General features: G+C 44.3%; 1 protein-coding gene across 5 annotated transcripts in view; it reads left to right on the forward strand.

The window, feature by feature from the left end:
- LOC128688923 (plexin-B) overlaps window positions 1–20699 on the forward strand; it is a gene marked incomplete at its 3' end in the record, with an annotated part of 822775 nt that overhangs the window by 762288 nt on the left and 39788 nt on the right.

The raw sequence follows: 20699 nt of genomic DNA on the forward strand, positions 1-20699 counted from the left end.
GCATAGCTTTTGTGGTAAAGACAGCAGTTGCTATCAAGTGATTGGAAGAGAAGGCTCGAGGCAGGAATAGAGGACAGAAATAGAGAAGAAACGACGGGGAGTACAGACGATGGAAAAAAAGAATAGGGGAGAGAGGAAATTGGAGGGTAGATAGTGATAGTAAAACAGGAGAGACAGATGAGGGGTTGGAAGGATGACATGGAGGCAGCGAAGTACAGGGTAAGAGGAGGTGGTGGATGAGGGAGAATAAGGGGGTGGATGGAAGTGAGAGAGGTGGGGATGAGAGTAAGGGGGTTGTAAGGATGACATGGAGGGAGGGAAGGGAGAAGAGAGAAGGAAAGTTTACCAAGAGAGTGAACACTGGATAAGAGTTGACATCTCATGAATACCAGTCAGAGTTAAGAGGGTACACCCTTCCAACACTCTACCTCTTCTCAAACTCTGCAATTATAACTGAAATCATGAAACATTAATTAAAGAATGCTCTCTCTCTCTCTCTCTCTCTCTCTCTGAATCTGTTTTTTTCTTGTTGCCTCCCTGGTTGTCACTCTCTCTTGTTCTCCCCTGTCTCTCTCTCTGCTCAATCATCGGGGAGGCGTCTGTCTTCAAGCGTCACGTGCCCTGGGCAAAGAAACATTTTAATGAATTGTGTGGATGTCAATCTTGTGAGGCGTCGGGGTGAGGTGTGGCGACGCTGGGAACTCTTTTCTCGCCAGTGCTGGTGGACAGGCGTGGTGTAGCGACGCCGAGAATGCATTTGTCACCAGTGCTGGTGGAGAGGCGTTGGGGTGAGGCGTGGCGACGCTGGGAATGCCTTTGTCACCAGTGCTGGTGGAGAGGCGTTGGGGTGAGGCGTGGCGACGCTGGGAATGCCTTTGTCACCATTGCTGGTGGAGAGGCAAGTGTCACCCTCGCCCTGGAATCTGGGACTCAACGTGATTTGCAATTCATGAGTGGAGTAAGCAAATCCCAGACCCGCTCCTCCAACCCCCCTTCTCCCCTTTTAATTTGTCGAAGGTTAGGGGCCCCCTTCAAGTTGTTACTTAGTTCCACGCTTCCTTCCTCCCACTTCTCTTTCTTCCCCTCATTCCACTCTCCTTCCCATACCTCCTTCTCCCATCCCCTTTTAACTTGGAGGTTAGGGGATCTCTTCCAGTTATTACTTGTATCTAAGAGTCGTTTCTCCCATTTTACTGTCTCCCTCCCTCTCCTCCACCGTCGGCTATTCTTTTGTCATTTTGTCTTCATTTATCTCTCCTGCCTTTCCGCCTTTCACTTTCTGCATCGTCTTAGTTATCGTTCCTTTTACATCCAGTCTTCATTAGTAAGCTTCTCTATACCTATCCTATTTCCAAGCCTCGCTCTCCCCCCCCACTCTCCTTTCTCTCTCTCTCTCTCTCTCTCAGGTTTCCATTCCGACATCTTTGTTCTTTTTTAGTCCATCCATAAATGCGAATCCTTATGTGTAAACAAAATTTATATAAAATTTATAATTGTTATTGTCGTCACCTTTTTGGAAAGCGTATTTTGGAAAAAATACGCTTGTTTATATGTTATATTATTGTAGGTTGGTTGGACGTAAGTTACGTAAGCGTATAAAAATGGAAATTTAACCACAATGAAATCTAGGTTACGATGGCTTTGTAGGCCTGCAGGTCTGCTAGCTGTAAGACTTGGTGACCAGGCAGTTAGCAAGGAAGCCTGTCTTCAGACAGGTTTCCTTGCTAACTTTCTTGCAAGGAAGCGTGTCTTCAGACAAGCTTCCTTGTCAGTCTGCAGTCTATTCCGAAGGTTCAGATCTCTTGGCGCTGACAGTCAAAAGCATGTATTAATCTTATGACGTTTTATAGACAATACCGAGTAAGCTTATCCTTATATACAGGACTACTTCAAGAGCTGACGTTTCCATAACACCCGTAAATACAATAACATTGTAACACTCTTGTTTTCATCCCCAGTTCTCTTCGAGTCACTACTTCCGCCATTCACTAACTCCAGTAACTACCCATCCAGGCACTACCCACTTCCGCAACTATCCACTTCAACTACTACCCACTCCTGCTGCTACCCTCCCTTCTCTAGCCACTAGTGGAGCGGGGAGGAAAAAAGGACAATAGGAATGGGCTCTCTCAGTTCAATCGTCCGTAACACTTTCTTGTGTAATGGTATTAGTAAAATGGGATCGAATTTCAACCAGTTCCTCCAGTGCGCCACTTTTACCCCCTATCCGTTTTCCCCTTGCTCACTTTAAGGCTTCCCTCTCTCCCTTAATCCACCTGCAGATCCTGCACTGATTCCCTCCTTCTGCAGATTCTCTCCTTCCTTCGTTTGAAGACTCTGCCTTCGTTCCCTTTATCTGCAGGTCCTGCCCTTTACTCCTGAAGAGCCTACCCTCTCTTTCTCCGCCTGCAAATCCTCCCCTCCTCCCCTCCACCTGCAGGGTCTGCCTTTCATCTGCAGATCTTACTCTCCCTACCTTTTGCAGGTTCTACCCTTCCTGCCTCTGCCTGCAGGTCCTGCACATCTCCACCTGGGCGGCTGAGGCTTGTGGTAATCCCATTCCCATAATCCCTCTCCTCCATTTGCACACCTTCCTCCAAGCCAGCCCATTTTTCACAAGGTTTATCCCCCTCCTCCTCCCCCTCATCTCTCTGTACTCCACCCTTCCCCATCCCTCCTCCCCAAGGAGAGTGTCAGTCTCTCTCTCTCTCTCTCTCTCTCTCTCTCTCTCTCTCTCTCTCTCTCTCTTCATTATCTCCCTCGCCATTCCCTCTCTCTCACGTATTCATGTTTTGAGTAGCTCCTCATCTGTTTGTTTACTTTAGGCTTACTCTTGTTCGTTTCGCTGTTTAACTTTCTTATTAAGGTTTGCAGTGTGTGTATGTTGGACGTAATTCTGTTAGTTGTTTTCTTATTCTCAAGTCTGTTCTTCTGGACCTGCGGGTAACCTGGGTGTTACTTTTTCCTGTCTCATAAACATGTAAGATTCAGGTTGATCCACCAGATTTCTCTATACTTAATTTTACTTACTCGTGTTTCATAATTTCTACTCGTGGATTTTTTTTCTTTAATTCAATAGGCCTAGTTTGAGACAGGGCCTAGGGGGATGCTGCTTCCCAGAAGTATTGACTATTATACTGTTAATAATAATAATATTATTATTATTATTATTATTATTATTATTATTATTATTATTATTATTATTATATGAAGTGTTCAGCCCATGTTCTTTCTTCAGCATGAGGACTGTTGGAGGCTTGATCATTCTTCTGCTGATAGCCACACAAAAGTACAGCTGTAGTAGTTACTTGTTGGTTGCACAGTGACCCTGTGGCTACTCCATGGCTAACCAATGGGTAAATCATGGCTACTCTCGTGTCATTAGCTCTGTGGTGAAGGGCCCCTCAAGGAAGGTTCCTTGATGTTGGTGAGGGGCTCTTGATTTAGGGAATTGGATCTGTGCTCCAGTTCCCCGAATTAAGCCTGAATGCCTTCCACATCCCCCCCCCAGGCACTGTATAATCCTCCGGGTTTAGCGCTTCCCCCTTGATTATAATAATAATAATATGTGGTGAAGGGGCGTGGTATACAATACCAACCAGTAAAGAATAAAAAGGTATTGTTATATCACTATAACAATGGTAAACAATATAACAATGGTAAACAATACCAACTAGACGACTAGTAAGTCACTCGTGATGACTACTGCACAAGCTCCTCCAGAGCGAAACGTTGGCACAACAAAATGTCACATTGGTATAAGACAACATTTGAAACTAATGTGACATTTTATTGTGGCAACGTTTCGCTCTTTAGGAGCTTGTGCAGTAGTCAACATGATTGTCTTACACGACGTCTTTAGAACCCCCGCGTCTGGAAACGCATGCCCTATTTCCTGACAAATTTTACCTAACCTAACCTGTAGAGTTCTCTAAAAGTATTTAAGCATTTACAAAATTTTAACCTATCACTCTTCATTTAACATTGTTACTTTAAAGCTTTTGTGTCTGGGAGGCGCTTAGCGTTTGTTTAACAGGTTGAACAAGGCAAGGAGGGGGGAGTAGTAATGGGGTTTGGTTCAGAGAATTAAACGGTACCTAATTCTTTTGATCAAGAGCTCTTCATAGATATCATGATATCAATCCCCCTCTCTTGTGGGGGATTGATATCATAACCTCTTTTACTGGTCTTTTCTCACCTTTTCTCCTCGGTCCCAGACCAGGGTCTCTTGGTGAATGCCTGATTAACCAGGTTGTTGGTGCTAGCCGCATGAAGTCCAGTTTATGCACCACAGCCCGGCTGATCAGGAACGGATTTGGGGAACTTGAAGTTCTCTTTTAGACATCCAGGAAGGAAATCTGTTGATAATACCGTTTATGTATGAAGGAAGAAGGTTGAAAAGTCTTGGTCTCCTCACACTTATCTCGTCTAATCCTTCCCCTTTCCTTTCTTCCTTCTATTCTTTTTCTTCTTTAGCAGCTCTTGATTTACCATTGAACCCCATCTCCTGCACATGGTATCCTCTCTCATTTCGCTCCCTGCACATGGGATCCCCTCATCCCTCACCCCTGTTCATAGGGGTCCTCTGGTCCCCTCCTCCATCGTCATTCTCCAGCCGTCTCGCTCCGTCATTCTGTCTAGTGCGTCATTACTTCTCCCTGACATTACCATACACTTAGCGAGTCATTGAGCCACGACCTTCCCTTCCTTCATCCCCAATTCCTCTGCTCCTTCTTTCACTACACTCTTGGTATTGAGGGGACTACTTGTACTCCCACTACCCGCACTTCCGGTGTACTAGCGTCGAGGGGGACGTGCGCCCCCCATCTAGTGCTGAGGGAGACTTACCCCTCCCCCGTTCACCCCGGTCATATAAGTGGTCATGACTTCACTCAAACTTTGCTCTAGCATCTTAAATCAAGAAGAGTAGAATCTCGAATCGAGCAGCTAAGCATCTCAAATCAAGAAGAGAAACTTGGCATCTTGAATCAGGAAGGCTATGACGTGCTTTGCTCGTCAGGAGGAATAGTAAGTAAAAAAAAAAAAAATGGCTGACGGTGAAAATAGTCATATGAAGTGCCTGCTCATTCACCAACTTGGTTACCTCGTTCTGGCTGTCTCCTGATAGCTGTAGGAGACCAGTGTAAAGAAACCGTTGTCTGAATGGAGGAGGTAGACGCTGAGCTACGTGTGAGGAGGAGGAGGAACGAATATATTACGTATTCGTCTGTTTAGAACTCCGAGATGGATCCAGTTGATGTGCTGCCGACACTGGAAAAAAAAACAAGTTGCAAAACAAGTTTTATTGCGATAACGTTTCGCTCTGTGTTGTCTGTATCTTGTTACTTTGGCGAGTTTCGAGAGTCTTACTACTCCGTGACCCCGGTCATGCGCCAGGCTCGTTTGGTGCTAGTCTGGTGAACCAGGCTGTTACTGGAGGCCCGCTGCCACTATTGAGCTGTATGAAAGCATGGCTTTCTAAGCTCTACGCAGAAATGTTGTCGCATTCAGAGCTCGTTCTGCAACTTGTGGTTTTTTCTTCACTTGAAATTTGCAGACGTTTCTCGATTTATCTTTTTCAAGGTGATTTCCAGGAGCAAAAAATAAAAGTATAGGAAAGCTTGAGCCAATACAGTTTGCTAATTGCAAATGCATCTACTAACTTTCTGCTCAAGTAATAAGCTCGAGGTCATTAGCAAGATTAATTTGCCAAATTACGACGTTTTCACCTCAGATCTTTAATCAGCAGTCTGAAGAGAGTCTTGGGGGGAAATTGAAAATACGAAGATTATTTTTTAAGGTTTTACAGAGAGGAGAGTTTTTTTGGGCAGTGTCACTCTCCTGTGGGTGAATATACCACCACATATTTGCGGTAACTAGCAGCCATGCTAGTGGACACGTAATTAATGGCAACTTCATTCTTGACCAGCACCAAGAGCCTTATTGATCTGGTCATTATTCATTAAGCCTACTTTAGGACCGGGCCGCAGGGGCGGTGTTCCCCGGAATCGACTACAGACAGCCTTAACATAAGTCATTACATATCTGCAGCAAATCTTTCAATAAAAGTGTGTAAAAAATGGAGGTAATTTAAACTGAAAAAAAGAATGTTTGCTAGGCTGATTTTTAATGTGTGTGTGAAAATAACTAAGCCTCAAGGTGTATAAAAATTGTGGTGAAAAATGGTTGCAAATAGTATGTTGATAACGACAAACTGCGGAAAAGGGTCACTTGTGTATACTTCAGTTCAGGACATTAATTAAAGGGAACGTTTCTCTTCGTGAGTCTTCATCAGTCCTTTGAAGACACTCATAGCAAAACGTCTTTTTTTAATACATGTCTTGAACTGTACACGTGTCATTTTTTTTTTACTAGACTGTATTCAATTTCGTTCACAACTAAATGTACCGAGAGGTTATTCTGGGGGTACGACGTAGTCTGCGAGTTGAAACTTCTGCGGCCCCGCTTCCTTAATCAGTAACTCGAGGAGTAACTCGCGTAAGATTCTGAAGGAAATTTATTTCTAATTATTTTTTTTTTCGGAGAGGCAGTATCATTTTTATTTTATTTAAAATTTAACATTCGGCAAGTTAACTTGATAGATGTGATTTTTTTTTATTACAGATAAAGTTGACAGAGCAAAGGACAGTGAATTACGTTAGAAAAGGACAATGAATTACTTTAGCAACGGAAAGTGAATTGCGTTAGCAAAGTGTCTGTAATTGTGTTACATTAAATGCAATTCATTTATCAAGACTAATTAACCGACTTCTTTGATTCTTAATCACTTGTGGCGAGTCCTTAAGATGACACTTTTAAAAGTAATTTTTACCAGATTATTCGTTGATTTTAGCAGCGTTAAAGCCGTAGCGTAACTTTTGTTGTATGTATTGGTTACTTCAGAATTACTCTTTAATTCCCTACTCAATTAGTAACTCCAGGGAGTTACGTACCTGACTAATTGTCTGAATTATTGTATTATATCTTGAAGGTAAAGCAAGTGAAAATATGGAGATGATGGAATATGGAGGATAATGTAATAACAGGCATCAGAGAAAGAATGAGGTAATAGATGTGGAAGACATGTGTGGATGAGCGCTCTCTCTCCACATACGTTCTTGGGTCATCTCATTCTTAAGCTCTTCACCCACGTTCATAAGCTCTTCACCCACGTTCTCAGGGTCTCATCCATGTTCTAGGGTCTTTACCCATGTTGAGTTCGAATATTCCATAGGAGCCCAGAGTTCATTTCCGTATTTAGAATTTTATTTCCGTAAAGGGATCTGTATTTCCCTAGATAGTTTTTAATTTCCTGCTTGGAGTTTTCACTCTCCTGTTTGCATTATAGTTCTGCTGAAATGGTTTTTCACGGAAGTTAAATTTTTAATTTTGATTTCTTTCGTATGGAAGCTATGCAAATGATCTGGTGAGCTGTGTGTGTGTGTGTGTGTGTGTGTGTGTGAGAGAGAGAGAGAGAGAGAGAGAGAGTGAGAGAGACTACAGTGAGGTCTGTAAAATAGTACAGGAAGGTCTACCGTACCTTGGTTTATACCTGGAATCGCTTCGGGGATCACCGTCCCCGCTGCTCAGTCACAGACTAAGCCTCCTGATGGTTGCTGGTCTGATCGATCAAGCTGTTAGTGCCAGCCGCCTTCAGTCCAATGGATGCACCACAACCCGGCTGATCAGGAACTGTTTTGAAGAATCTGTCTAGTTTCCTCTCGAAGACATCTAGGAGTTTGTTGGTAATCAACCTTATGTATGGTGGGAGGGCGTTAAAGATTCGTGGTCACTTAACACTTACTGAGATCTCCCCGTGTCCTCATCGTTGCCCTGTTTTTCACCGGAGACATTCTGCACTGTCTACCAAGACTCTTGTGTTCATAAATAGTAATTTCAGTGTACAAGTTTGGGATCAATCCCTCCAGTATCTTCCAGTCTTTTCTCTTTGAAACACTATCAGTGACATGTCTCACTTCGTGGTACCTATATGACAAGACTTAGCAGTTTTCTTCTTATGTCTGGTGCCCCTCGTTCTTAGAGTCTTTGCACAGAGTGGAGAGCATAGCTGTCCAAGTGAAATTTTTCCTTGGATCACTGAATTAGGCAAGTGCAGTTAGGAAGAGGGTATATCTTGCGTATATCGAACTGAAGATTGACTTTCCACCACTGTTTGCCTTCAATGATGATTCTCACGGGTTTAACGCATCCCAAAAATAAATTGTATTGGTGGACCATTCAACATGTATACGCTTTAATTTAGAAGTCGTAGGAGGATACTGGACAAGCTTTGTGTTGTACCAGCTAGGTTGTGATGGTTATACGGACCTGCTGTCCGCAGGCAGCAACAACCTAGTTCTTCAGGGGAGCTTGGCATTATGCAGTGTGGTTAAAAAGAAAAAAAAAACGTGAACAAACACTAGGACATATTAGAAATCGTTTTGATCCTGGGATGAAGACCTCCGAACCACTGGAATCAAGACCTCCGAACCACTGGAATCAAGACCACAGAACCACTGGGATCAGGATCCCAGGACTGAAACGTTTTCTAATATGGTTATACGGACCTGCTGTCCGCAGGCAGCAACAACCTAGTTCTTCAGGGGAGCTTGGCATTATGCAGTGTGGTTAAAAAGAAAAAAAAACGTGAACAAACACTAGGACATATTAGAAATCGTTTTGATCCTGGGATGAAGACCTCCGAACCACTGGAATCAAGACCTCCGAACCACTGGAATCAAGACCACAGAACCACTGGGATCAGGATCCCAGGACTGAAACGTTTTCTAATATATCCTAGTGTTTTATGACGTGTCTTTTTAAGCCATTTTGTCGGCATCAGTTACTAAGGTTTATATTATTGTCATGTGTTGTCAAAGGTGCGGAAAGGTGGCAATGTAGTGCACTGGAATGGGGTGGTAGTGGAGTTCTATCTTTGTTGTAGAGAATGGAGTGTGGTGTCACAGGTGGCAGACGCAGGGTAGGCCTGCGTGTGTGATGACGTGCCGTGCCGTCTATATTGTAGAGGGGAGAGGCGTGTGGTTTCACAGGTGGCTGGGTAGGCCTGCGTGTGACGGTGGCGTGCCGTCTGTTAGAGAAGGTCATGATTAACACCATCCATTGTCACTCGCCCTTCTGCTGATCCAGTTAATATGGCTCCCCCCACTCGCTTAGTCAGGGTTATAGCCTCAACGAAAGCTTATGTGTCCTCATCATCATTTATAACCACAACATGTTAAAATATTCAACGGGAAATGGGCCTAGAAACACCAGGTCAATAATTCCTTAAGTCTCCCCTCAAGGAAAGCCATTTTCATCGTTCAGGGTTCCCCTCCGCGATTACCATATATAGGCCTCAGGTGTGAGCCTGCACCAGGTCCTCACCGGGCATTCTCTGACGGTGAGCTCTGCCCTGGTCGTCTTGACTGATGTCATCACTGTGGGGGCTCCATCTTCTTTTCCTTCCCATCGTTACTTTCTTTTCTTTCATCCCTCTTTGTTCTCTCACTTCTTTTATGTTTATCCTACCGGTCTTATGCTAGCTTTTCTCCCCTTCTCTCCCACATCAACTTGCCTCATCAGTTTGCCAGTATTCTTCCACCTCTCAGAAGCATATCATCCCTCCCTCCCTTGCCGGTATCTCCCCAGCACCTTCTAGTGTCCCCACTTGAGCACCTACCACTGTAGCTTCTCCTGGGGAGGCATCACTCCCGCAACGTCGACGTTCGCAAAGACTCATATCTGAGATGATGGAGGCGTAAAGTGCTATATTGTCTGCCTTAAAGAATGGCAATGAGGAGACTCATGAAGGAATTTGCGGGAGTGTTGGGCAAGGGGGGAGGGAATGGAGGTTATGATGGTGGTGTGGTGTTGATGGTAGTGGTGGTGGTAGTAGTGTTGATGGTAGTGTTAATGATGATTGTGGCCATGGTCGTATCCCTGTCCCCGTGATGGCACGCCGAATGAATCATGTCGGACATTGATAGCGGCACACCGACGATAGGAGACAGCAGTAAGTGAGGAGGAAGAGACAATAGGAGCACAAGATAAAGGGTGGGACTGAGGTAAAAAGAGGCAGGGACAACGGGATGACAAGCGGAAGGAAAGAGCGTAAATAGGAGAGGGACAGACAAGGAAACCAAGAAAAATGAACCGAATAAAGATGAAGGAAAGGGGATGGTAGGGAGGAGGAAGAGCAAGACGGGAGAGGATATGGAAGGCTGTGAGTAAGCCATCACTTAGACATGGTTGTGGTGAGTATGATCTGCAGGGATGTAGATTGGCTATGAATGGAGAGCACTGGATTGCGGTGGCTGGCCCTCACCTCACTAGCTCAAGGGTTGTGTGGCACCAAGCTTGCCAGGGAGTGTGGTCATGCTGGGCTGAAATAATTATTTACTTTATTTTATTTGTCCTTGGAGGCAAAGAGGGGAATGTATGAGAGTATAGTTTTACCAACGCTCTTATATGGGTGTGAAGCTTGGGTGGTAAATGCTGCAGCGGGAGAAGGCTGGAGGCAGTGGAGATGTCATGTCTGAGGGCAATGTGTGGTGTGAATATAATGCAGAGAATTCGTAGTTTGGAAGTTAGGAGGTGCGGGATTACCAAAACTGTTGTCCAGAGGGCTGAGGAAGGGTTGTTGAGGTGGTTCGGACATGTAGAGAGAATGGAGCGAAACAGAATGACTTCAAGAGTGTATCAGTCTGTAGTGGAAGGAAGGCGGGGTAGGGGTCGGCCTAGGAAAGGTTGGAGGGAGGGGGTAAAGGAGGTTTTGTGTGCTAGGGGCTTGGACTTCCAGCAGGCATGCATGAGCGTGTTTGATAGGAGTGAATGGAGACAAATGGTTTTTAATACTTGACGTGCTGTTGGAGTGTGAGCAAAGTAACATTTATGAAGGGGTTCAGGGAAACCGGCAGGCCGGACTTGAGTCCTGGAGATGGGAAGTACAGTGCCTGCACTCTGAAGGAGGGGTGTTAATGTTGCAGTTTAAAAACTGTAGTGTAAAGTACCCTTCTGGCAAGACAGTGATGGAGTGAATGATGGTGAAAGTTTTTCTTTTTCGGGCCACCCTGCCTTGGTGGGAATCAGCCAGTGTGATAATAAAAATAAAAAATATTTTGATCTAACCAAATTAAGGACACCCACAGTGTGCAGCTACTCTATTCTATTTGATAGCTAAATAGTGGGAACGAGAGAGAGCTGTATTTTCCCTTGTCACACTCCATACAGGATGAATTGCATACATAAGATAACAGGGGAGATGAGAAAGAAGGATACTTTTTTGAGTGCGAGTGTACTCAAGGGTGAAGCTTAGGGTGTACACACTAACTGGTGTGGCTGGTTAGTCGGGTTATGTTTCACATAGTTACCTGTAGGTTACCTGTAGTGGATTCCGGAGGTCACCGATCCCGTGGTCCGATCCCATACCAGACATCCTAGTATGGGCCTGAACCATCGGAGTGTTGCTGCCCAATACCCAGCGTATGCACCACAGCCCCTCTGATCAGAAACGGATTTGAAGGAATGAATTTATATTAAAACAAAGCATACATTGTGGAAGTGACGGCCAAATTATTTTCCCCCCTCCCCCCACACTCACAATCTCTCTCTCTCTCTCTCTCTCTCTCTCTCTCTATCAGTAGGTATAATTTCTGTGGCACTAAGTGTGCACCCATTTACACAAATTTCAGGCTGTACTTCCATCTATGGTGTGAGTAAACACCGGCTGAAAAGTGGTTGGTTTGTACAGTAAACAGTGTAATTGTAGCGCATGTAGAGGGGAGGGAGAGGCAGGTGTCAGGTTGCAGGGTGGTGTTGGTACTGTCTGATTGTCAGTGCTCCCCTTACTAACAATTATGTTATTGTGTCTGGATCATCACCTCAGTCTCAGAAACTGCCTTAAAGGATACTCCGTATTGTTCAGAGACCTTTTGTAATACACCTTTATACATTGAAGGGTTTCCAGAGTTTTCCTACTCCGGCAGTCCTGCCCTGGGCCATGTCTGGTTCTTGCTTGGTCAACCAGGTTGTTGTTGCTGGGGCCCCGCTGATCCATATATCCATCACAGCCTGGTTCATCTGACACTTGGAGGTACTTGTCAAGTTCTTCTTGAAGACTACAGTTGTTATCTCGGTTCTAGATTTTCTTACACATTTCTCCCGTTTTTTTTTTTCGCCAGAATATAACTTTCAGCAGGACTGGAATTTCTCGAACATTTAGAGGTGCTTTAAAACCCTCTTCCCCCAGGGTGTCGACAATTTTTAATGTTAGGTGTACAGTGAATCTTTCCCATACCTTTCCCCAGGCCTCACACCCGGAGCTCTTCGAGTGTGAGGCGAACACCGTAATAACAAAGTAGTGTTGGATCCACGTCGTGCTGGTCCACCTGGGACGGCACAAATTGTAATTTATTGTAAATATGTTATTGTAATGTCTAAAGTTTACACACAACTACAACAACAATAACAATATTATGCATCTCTCTTTTGCTTTATTGTCTCTCTCTCTCTCTCTCTCTCTCTCTCTCTCTCTCTCTCTCTCTCTCTCTCTCGTGGTGGAATAACGCCAGTTGTTGTAAGCCAAACTTTAAGACAAATCATGTGTGTGCTGCAACTGTGGTCTCCATATTGCGGCTTTTCGTTCTGACCAACTTGGCACTGACCTGCCTCGCGTCGACCTGCCTTGTTCTGACCTGTCGGGCGTTGATCTGCCACGCTGTGAAGGACTGTTCGAGAAAGGGACTGAAATAACCCTGATGACTGAAGTCAACAGATCTTGTCACTGTATGAATGGCAAGTATTTTTGCATGTGATTGGAATTTGTCATTGTTAGTCCAGCTGGAGACCCGGTGTGCTATATGATCCTCACGGGTTTACTGCTTCTCCGTTAATGTAATAATAATAATAGAAAAATAATGATGATGGAGATCCAATTCCTGTACTTGGCTTCGATCCCGTCCACCACCCTGACGTTATTCTCGTTTTCGTACAGAACCCGTCCATTAGCCCGTCCCGTCCTCTGTCCCCAGCACCATTCTCGTCTTCGTCCCGGACTCCGTCCTGAATCCCGGTTCTGTCCTCCGTTCCCTCTCCGACTCCGTCTCGTATCCAATCTCTGGCCTCATCCCTATCCACGGACCTATTTCCGGTCCAGTCTAGGGCCCCGTCCGCCACCCTGGCTCCGGTCCACCCTCACCCGGCCACAATAATTCCCCGTCGCCCAGTAGCCGACACACTACAAATGAGTTATGGATGTGATGTGGGGAGAAACCTGCGTATATGAGGGGAACTTTGTGGGAAGAAGCATGTGTGTGGGAGATTCAAGAGTGGTGGGGGAATAAAAAGTGCCCTACCGGCTGAGAGAGAGAGAGAGAGAGAGGTTGTGGAGATAACCCTAACTCTAGTGTCGTTACTGTTTATTTGATTTTCCTGTTCTAATTCTTTCAATTTCCCCTCAACCTTGCCCGCAACCCATCTCATCTTTCGATTTTTCTCTGCCCTCAGCTCATGTTATCCATCCCGCTTTTTCTGTCCTCGGCCCTGCCGTCTATCCCTTCCCCCTTCACGCATATGCTAACCAGAGGAGACGCCGTCACAACTTGTATGGTAGAGGCACGGACAAAGTTGATTGTGACAAGACTGACTGATCGAGGAACACAACTAGAAACTACAAGTTCAGACGAGTTGGAGGAACATAAAGAATTCATTGATTGTGAGAGTAGTGAACAAATGGAATGCATTAGGAAGGGATGTAGTGGAGGCCAACTCGGTTATTCTAAGTGCAACCTTCTCCCCATCCCCTAGACAATTAGATAAATACAATTAGGTGTAAATTTATTTAGGCAGAGGTATACATAAGTAAAATTATGATACATAGTGTAAATTGCCTAGGATAACCCATAAATGTCAGACTAAGTGACTTATTTCCATTGGGATTCGGGTAATATATTTTTATGTCCCCTCTCCACACACACAACACATTAAGTGTCTGTCAGTAAGTGTCTTTGATATATGGTAACTAACACATGCACAAAATTATTTAATATACATACACCGCATATATCAGACTAGAGTATACAGGACCAATGTGGAGCCCACACTTAGTGAAGGACGTTCAGAAGCTTTAGAAAGGGTAAATGTTTTTTCCATGCTAGTCTCAGTGGTGAGAGTTACTGTGAGGAACGACTAAGGAAATTTTAACCTCTCGTCACTCGTAGAATAAATTATCGTTAGAGATATGATCACGTGGGATTGACAGAGACTATCTACTCGAGAGAGTGAAAAACAAGTGAATCTATATGGAAGCTGAACGCCCAAATGAACTACAGATAAATTAGGTATTCCTTCACAGAACCTGCAGAAATTGACAACACACCTCCCAACAATTCTATCCAACCAAAGGTGAATTTGTGCAAATATTATGCTTGGGGCATTTGTAAGCATGGAATATCAGGAAAAAAAATGGGACATGCAACTTTGAGCATCCCAAAAAATGTAGCGACCTCCTGTCTAAAGGAGTGTGTCGTTCTTCTTCCTGTACTTTCTTTCACCCAAAAATGTGTCACTCCTCGGTCCTCCAGAAGCAGTGTTACAACATCGACTGCCCTGCATACCATCTAAAAGGGACCAGGAGGCACAGACCCCACAAGACAAACAATAGTAGCTACGACAACCCAACTCCAGGTGATTTTTCAGTGGCAGGAAACGGAAAAAGAAAATGGAAGGGAATAAAAATAGTCCACCTTGGAGCCTTGTTGGACTGGAGGCGCAGCCAGTGGCCACCCATGGCCCTCCAGAACTACAACTACTGATGCCAACAACAAAATCCCCCCAACAAGCACAGAATACAACCTCGTTCATATTTGTTAATTTACAGGGCCTTAAGCCATCCACAAACAACAAAATACCTTTTATCAGCGGACTTCTAGAGGAGTCTAAGGCAGTGTTTGCAGCCTTCACAGAGACTCTCACAAAAGATCACTGTGACAGTGAAATATGGATAAGTGGTTACAACCTTTTTAGATGCGACAGAATGAACAAGCAACAAGGGATGGTTGGCCTGTATGTCAAAGAGTCCCTCATCTGCACGGAGTTACTGAACACCACAAATGAGGTAGTTGAAGTTCTAGTCATTGTGGTTGTATATAAGCCACCAGATGCAACCTCCCAGCAGTTCAAAGAACAGCTATTGAAAATTAATTACTGTCTGGAAAGCCTTCTAGCTCCATCCCCAAACATCTTGCTGCTTGGTGATTTCAACCTAAGGCATACAAAATGGAAGAATGAAGCAAATAATGTTATAGCTGAAACAATCCCCGGAGGTAGTGCAGATGAAAGGTCACACACACATGAGCTACTAAGTCTCTGCGATAAACGCACCTTAAGCCAGCAGAAAGTGGAGCCAACAAGACTAGAAAACACACTTGACCTTATCTTCACAAATAATGAGGACCTGATAAGAGACATAAGAATATAAAAACAACTAATTCCGATCACAACCTAATCGAAGTCCAGACGTACATGCATAGGGGTCCTGATCAGCAGAATGCATGAACTTGTGAAGGTGTCTTCACAAAATACAACTTCAACAACAAGAACATCAACTGGGACCAGGTGAACCATGTCTTAAGTGAAACATGTTGGGAAGATATCTTAAATGACATGGATCCAAACCAGTGCCTTGAAAGATCAACTTCCTGGCAGCTGAAGCATGTTCTAGGCATATTCCCCTAAGAAAGAAGAAGAGCAGGAGTAAACTGGAGAGAGAAAGACGCTCCCTCTACAGAGGACGACCAAGAGTCACTGAGCTCCTCAGGAGTGCTAGAATATCTGATACACGAAAGGAGGCGCTGACCAGGAAAGTGGAAACTATCGAACTTAATTTAAATGACTCTTACAGGAACCAGGAGAGACAGGAGGAGCTTAAAACTATTAGCAAAATTGAAAGAAATTCGAAATATTTCTTTCCATATGCCAAAAACAAGGCAAATACCACATCTAGTATCGGGCCCTTACTCAGACAGGATGGGACTTACACAGATGACAACAAGGAAATGAGTGAAATACTGAAATCCCAGTACGACTCTGTGTTTAGTGAACCACTAATCGGTCTGAGGATCGACGACCCAAATGATTTCTTCATGAATGAGCCTCAAAACTCCATAAATATTTTGTATGCTTGATTTCCGACATTACCCTAACTCCGATAGACTTCGAAAAAGCCATTGACAACATGCCCATGCACTCAGCCCCGGGCCCAGACTCGTGGAACTCTGTATTCATTAAAAACTGCAAGAAACCCCTCTCACGTGCCCTAAGTACACTATGGAGGAGGAGCTTGGACAAGGATGAAATTCCAGAGTCACTTAAAACAACGGATATAGCCCCACTCCATAAAAGTGGCAGCAAAGCATTAGCTAAGAACTATAGACCAATAGCTCTGACGTCCCACATCATAAAAATCTTTGAAAGAGTGCTAAGAAGCAGGATTGCAAATCACCTGGATTCCCAAAATCTGCACACTCCAGGGCAACATGGGTTCAGGGCAGGTCGCTCCTGCCTCTCACAACTACTGGATCACAATGATATGGCCTTGGATGCACTGGAAGAAAATCAGAATGCAGATGTAATATACACAGACTTTGCAAAAGCATTTGACAAATGCGATCATGGCGTAATAGCGCACAAAATACGTGCTAAAGGAATAACTGGGAAAGTGGGGAGATGGATCTTCAACTTCCTAACAAATCGAACACAAAGAGTAGTGGTCAACAGAGTTAAATTGGAGGCTGCCATAGTGAAGAGCTCTGTTCCACAAGGCACAGTACTCGCCCCCATCTTATTCCTTATCCTCATATCAGACATAGACAGAGATATACACCACAGCACCGTAACATCCTTTGCATCCTTTGGGATGATACTAGGATCTGCATGAGGCTGTCATCTGCTGAGGACGCGGTTAACCTCCAAGAAGATATAAACAAAGTTTTCCAGTGGGCAAGGGAAAACAATATGATCAATGAGGACAAATTCCAACTACTCCGTTATGGAAAACTGAAGGAGATAATAACTAGAACAGAATATATATACTACAGACTCTGGCCATACAATAGAGCGGAAAAATAATGTTATGGACCTGGGAGTAGTAATGTCTGAGGATCTCACTTTCAAAGATCACAACAGTGCCATGATCACAAGTGCAAAGAAAATGATAGGATGGATAATGAGAACGTTCAAAACGTGAGATGCCAAGCCAATGATTATCCATTTCAAATCACTTGTTCTCTCTAGGCTGGAATACTGCTGTACATTAACATCTCCATTCAAAGCAGGTGAAATCGCAGATCTAGAGAGTGTACAGAGATCCTTTACTGCACGTATAAGTTCTGTCAAGCACCTTAACTACTGGGAACGCTTGGAAGCACTTGACTTGTACTCGTTGGAACGCAGGAGGGAGAGATATATCATAATCTACACTTGGAAAATCTTGGAAGGAATGGTCCCAAATCTGCACACAGAAATCACTCCCTACGAAAGTAAAAGACTGGGCAGGCTATGCAAAATACCAATTAAAAGTAGGAGCGCCATTGGTACACTTAGAGAAAAAACCATAAGTATCCGGGGCCGAAGACTATTGAACAGCCTCCCATCAAGCATTAGGGGAATTGCCAATAAACCCCTGGCTGCCTTCAAGAGCTGGACAGATACCTAAAGTCAGTGCCGGGTCAGCCGGGCTGTGGCTCGTACGTTGGACTGCGTGCGGCCAGCAGTAACAGCCTAGTTGATCAAGCCCTGATCCACCGGGAGGCCTGGTCATGGACGGGGCCGCGGGGGCGTTGATCCCCGGAATAACCTCCAGTTAACAGGGAGGCTGGTAAAAAAATCTCCTTGCTTACCATCTTTCCTTCCACATCTTCGCTCTTTGTTTATATTCCCCATCCTTTTTATCCTAATTAATCTTCAGCATCATAATTTTTCTAATTTTTCTTTCCTGTCATTGCACATTCTTCTGCATTCTTCCCTTTTTTTCTTTTAACATTCATCTACGCCTTGTCCCTGAATTCCCTCTCCCTCTCCACCTCTTCTCTCTCTTCCCCCACTCAATTCCCCGGGTCCTGTGCCACTTCCCCTGCCTCTGGGGAATGTTGCAGGTGTTGGGCGTCCACTCCACTAACCTTCCATCAAAAACGTACCCGCTGCCAAATTGTTGGTATTGCTTTTGTTGTGGAGGTGTTGAGTGGCTAACCCTGCACCCCTCCCCCCTCTTGTCTCTGGGGTTTGAAGGGAAGTGTTGAATGGCTTTTCCCTGTCAGCTCCTCCCTCCTGTGTCAGGTGGGTTGAGGAAGGTGTTGCGTGGCTCACCCCTGCCAGCTCCTCCCCTTGTCTCACCCCAACAACTTTGCCCTCCCTTCTCATGGGGTTGAGGGGTGGAGTCATGCACTTGCTACCCTCTCGCCTGGGTTCCGCTTCTCCAGTTTGTGTTTTTAGCCTGGGTGAGAGAGGAGCTTTTCTAACGGAGGATCGAGCTTCCACCACACCTTGTACTGAATTATACATACTAGTTTAAATCTTCATATAATAATAATAATAATAAAAATAATCCATTACTTTCCCTATATGGCCCCTTGTTATCTAATTCATCTTGACGAGCCTGGTCCATGGCCGGGCTCCAGGAGCAGGAAGACTCGAAACTCATCAAAGGCATATCAAAGATAAGGTATATTGGTGTCCAGTCTCTGGCTCTTAGTGCAAGCCGCAGTAAGATCCTGGCTAATCAAACATTTATCAAGGGAACTTGGCTTCGGGCCTCCAGCATTAACAGCCTGATTGATCAGGCTAGCACCGACACAGGAAACTCATCAAATGTTTATCGGGCCGAATTGTATTCCGAGGATGGAGGAACTCTTGAAACTGGTCACTGGTAATTATCTCATTAACTCTTGATTATTCCTTTCTAAAGCTTTCAGCTTTATTTTCTGTTCATTGTTTTTTCTTTCCCTATTCTCTAATTTACCGGCGGCCCTCAACGTCTTAATGTTCCTACACCCTAGAAACACCCATTCCCGTTCTTACTGTCATAATTCGACGTGTCAGGCTCACGGGAACGAAACCAGGTGACGGGTATACCGATGATGACGTATGGAACCCTCGTGTGATTGGTCCATCTGTTTGGCGTGCAACCAATGATGTTTTGTGTTAAGGATACACAGAGTGACGCATGGGGTGGTTCGTGAAGCTGATTGGCTCGCCATGTTTTTATCCTACCAATCAGGGAGCAGGTAGCAGAAACATGGACGGTGACGTACGAAGAAGCAATCTACTGCTCTTATGCCAACTGCCAAACATATGATTGATGGGCCTGTGGCCCCTTCCTTGCTGGCCCGGGGCCGGGGAGACAGAGGCCAGGGACGACAAGACGAAAAAAAATATATTTTTTTTAAATAGCATGAGAAAAGTGGAATGGAAAAACTAAAATTGAAGGTAAAGGAGAGGAGTGTAAAGTGTAAGGGAATAAAAGTAGAGGAGAGTTGTGTGGAGATTTGGACTATAAAGGGGAGAGAGAGAGAGAGAGAGAGAGAGAGAGAGGGAAGAGGAGGATTTACTTAATGTGTTGCTGTTTTGTGATGATTGGAAGGCAGCGAGAGATGTCGGTATAATTGGCGTCGTCCACTTTATCAATCTGAAGACAAGGTGAAGTGTAGGTAGTGATCATTCTTCCCATGGCTGATGGCCAACTCTGCGAACTGATTAAAAATTTCTGGCGTGCCTAGAAATATTGCCGTCACTGAGATAGAGATATGAAAGGAATGTTTATCAGTGATGAAATGTACGGACAAGTATGTGACTAAAAACACTATATGTGGTTTATGTCATTTATTGAGATGATTCGGATAATTTCCCAAACCCTCAGTGGTATAACTTCAGACGTTCGTAAAGGTGCCTCTGTGTATTGTGTAAGGTTCCTCTTAACTAGACGAGGGCGGAAAGTGTAATTCAGGTGTGTTGGCGCAGATTTGGCCAATTTATGAGCAAAATTGTGTGATTTTTTTTTATTCACGTTTAGTCACCACGATCAAACATATGAGTCTGCCTCTTCTGAATGGCTTCAGTATTTAATGGCTGATGTATCTTATGACTAGGAATGTACTCATTCAGTTTAGTTTGTGTGCGAGAATTTATCAATATACATATACACTTGTATATATATGGAAGTGCATATGTATACAGTACATATGCACTTCCATATACAAACATACACATTTTATATATTTTACTGCCTTGGAATTTTATGACCAACTTTCAACATTCCTTTTGCATGCATTGAGGTAGATGAGGTTGAGCTGATGGAATGAAAGGATAGCTTTCTCGGATCTTGCAACGACCGAAATATATCTAGTTCTACTAGCTGTAGTGGTGGTTACGATTCCTAGTGTGGTGGTTTAGCGCTTTCTTATGAATATTATAATAAACATGATCATAATGGTAATAGCATCGGGTGAGTCTAGCAACAGTCGTTTTCTAGTGGTGTTGGAGTTGGCTCTAGTGATTAGTTATCCTAGCGAAAGGTGTTCTTTTATTAGTGAAAGTAGTGTCAGTGATAGCGACAGAACCTGTTTACTAATCTGTAGTTTCAGCGATGGATGTTTTCAGAGACATTATTTGTGCAACACGCAAGAGATGCCGTGGAGAGGTATCTTCTC

Source organism: Cherax quadricarinatus, chromosome 16 (assembly GCF_038502225.1).
Source record: "Cherax quadricarinatus isolate ZL_2023a chromosome 16, ASM3850222v1, whole genome shotgun sequence".
In the NCBI taxonomy this organism is placed as follows: Eukaryota; Metazoa; Arthropoda; class Malacostraca; order Decapoda; family Parastacidae; genus Cherax; species Cherax quadricarinatus.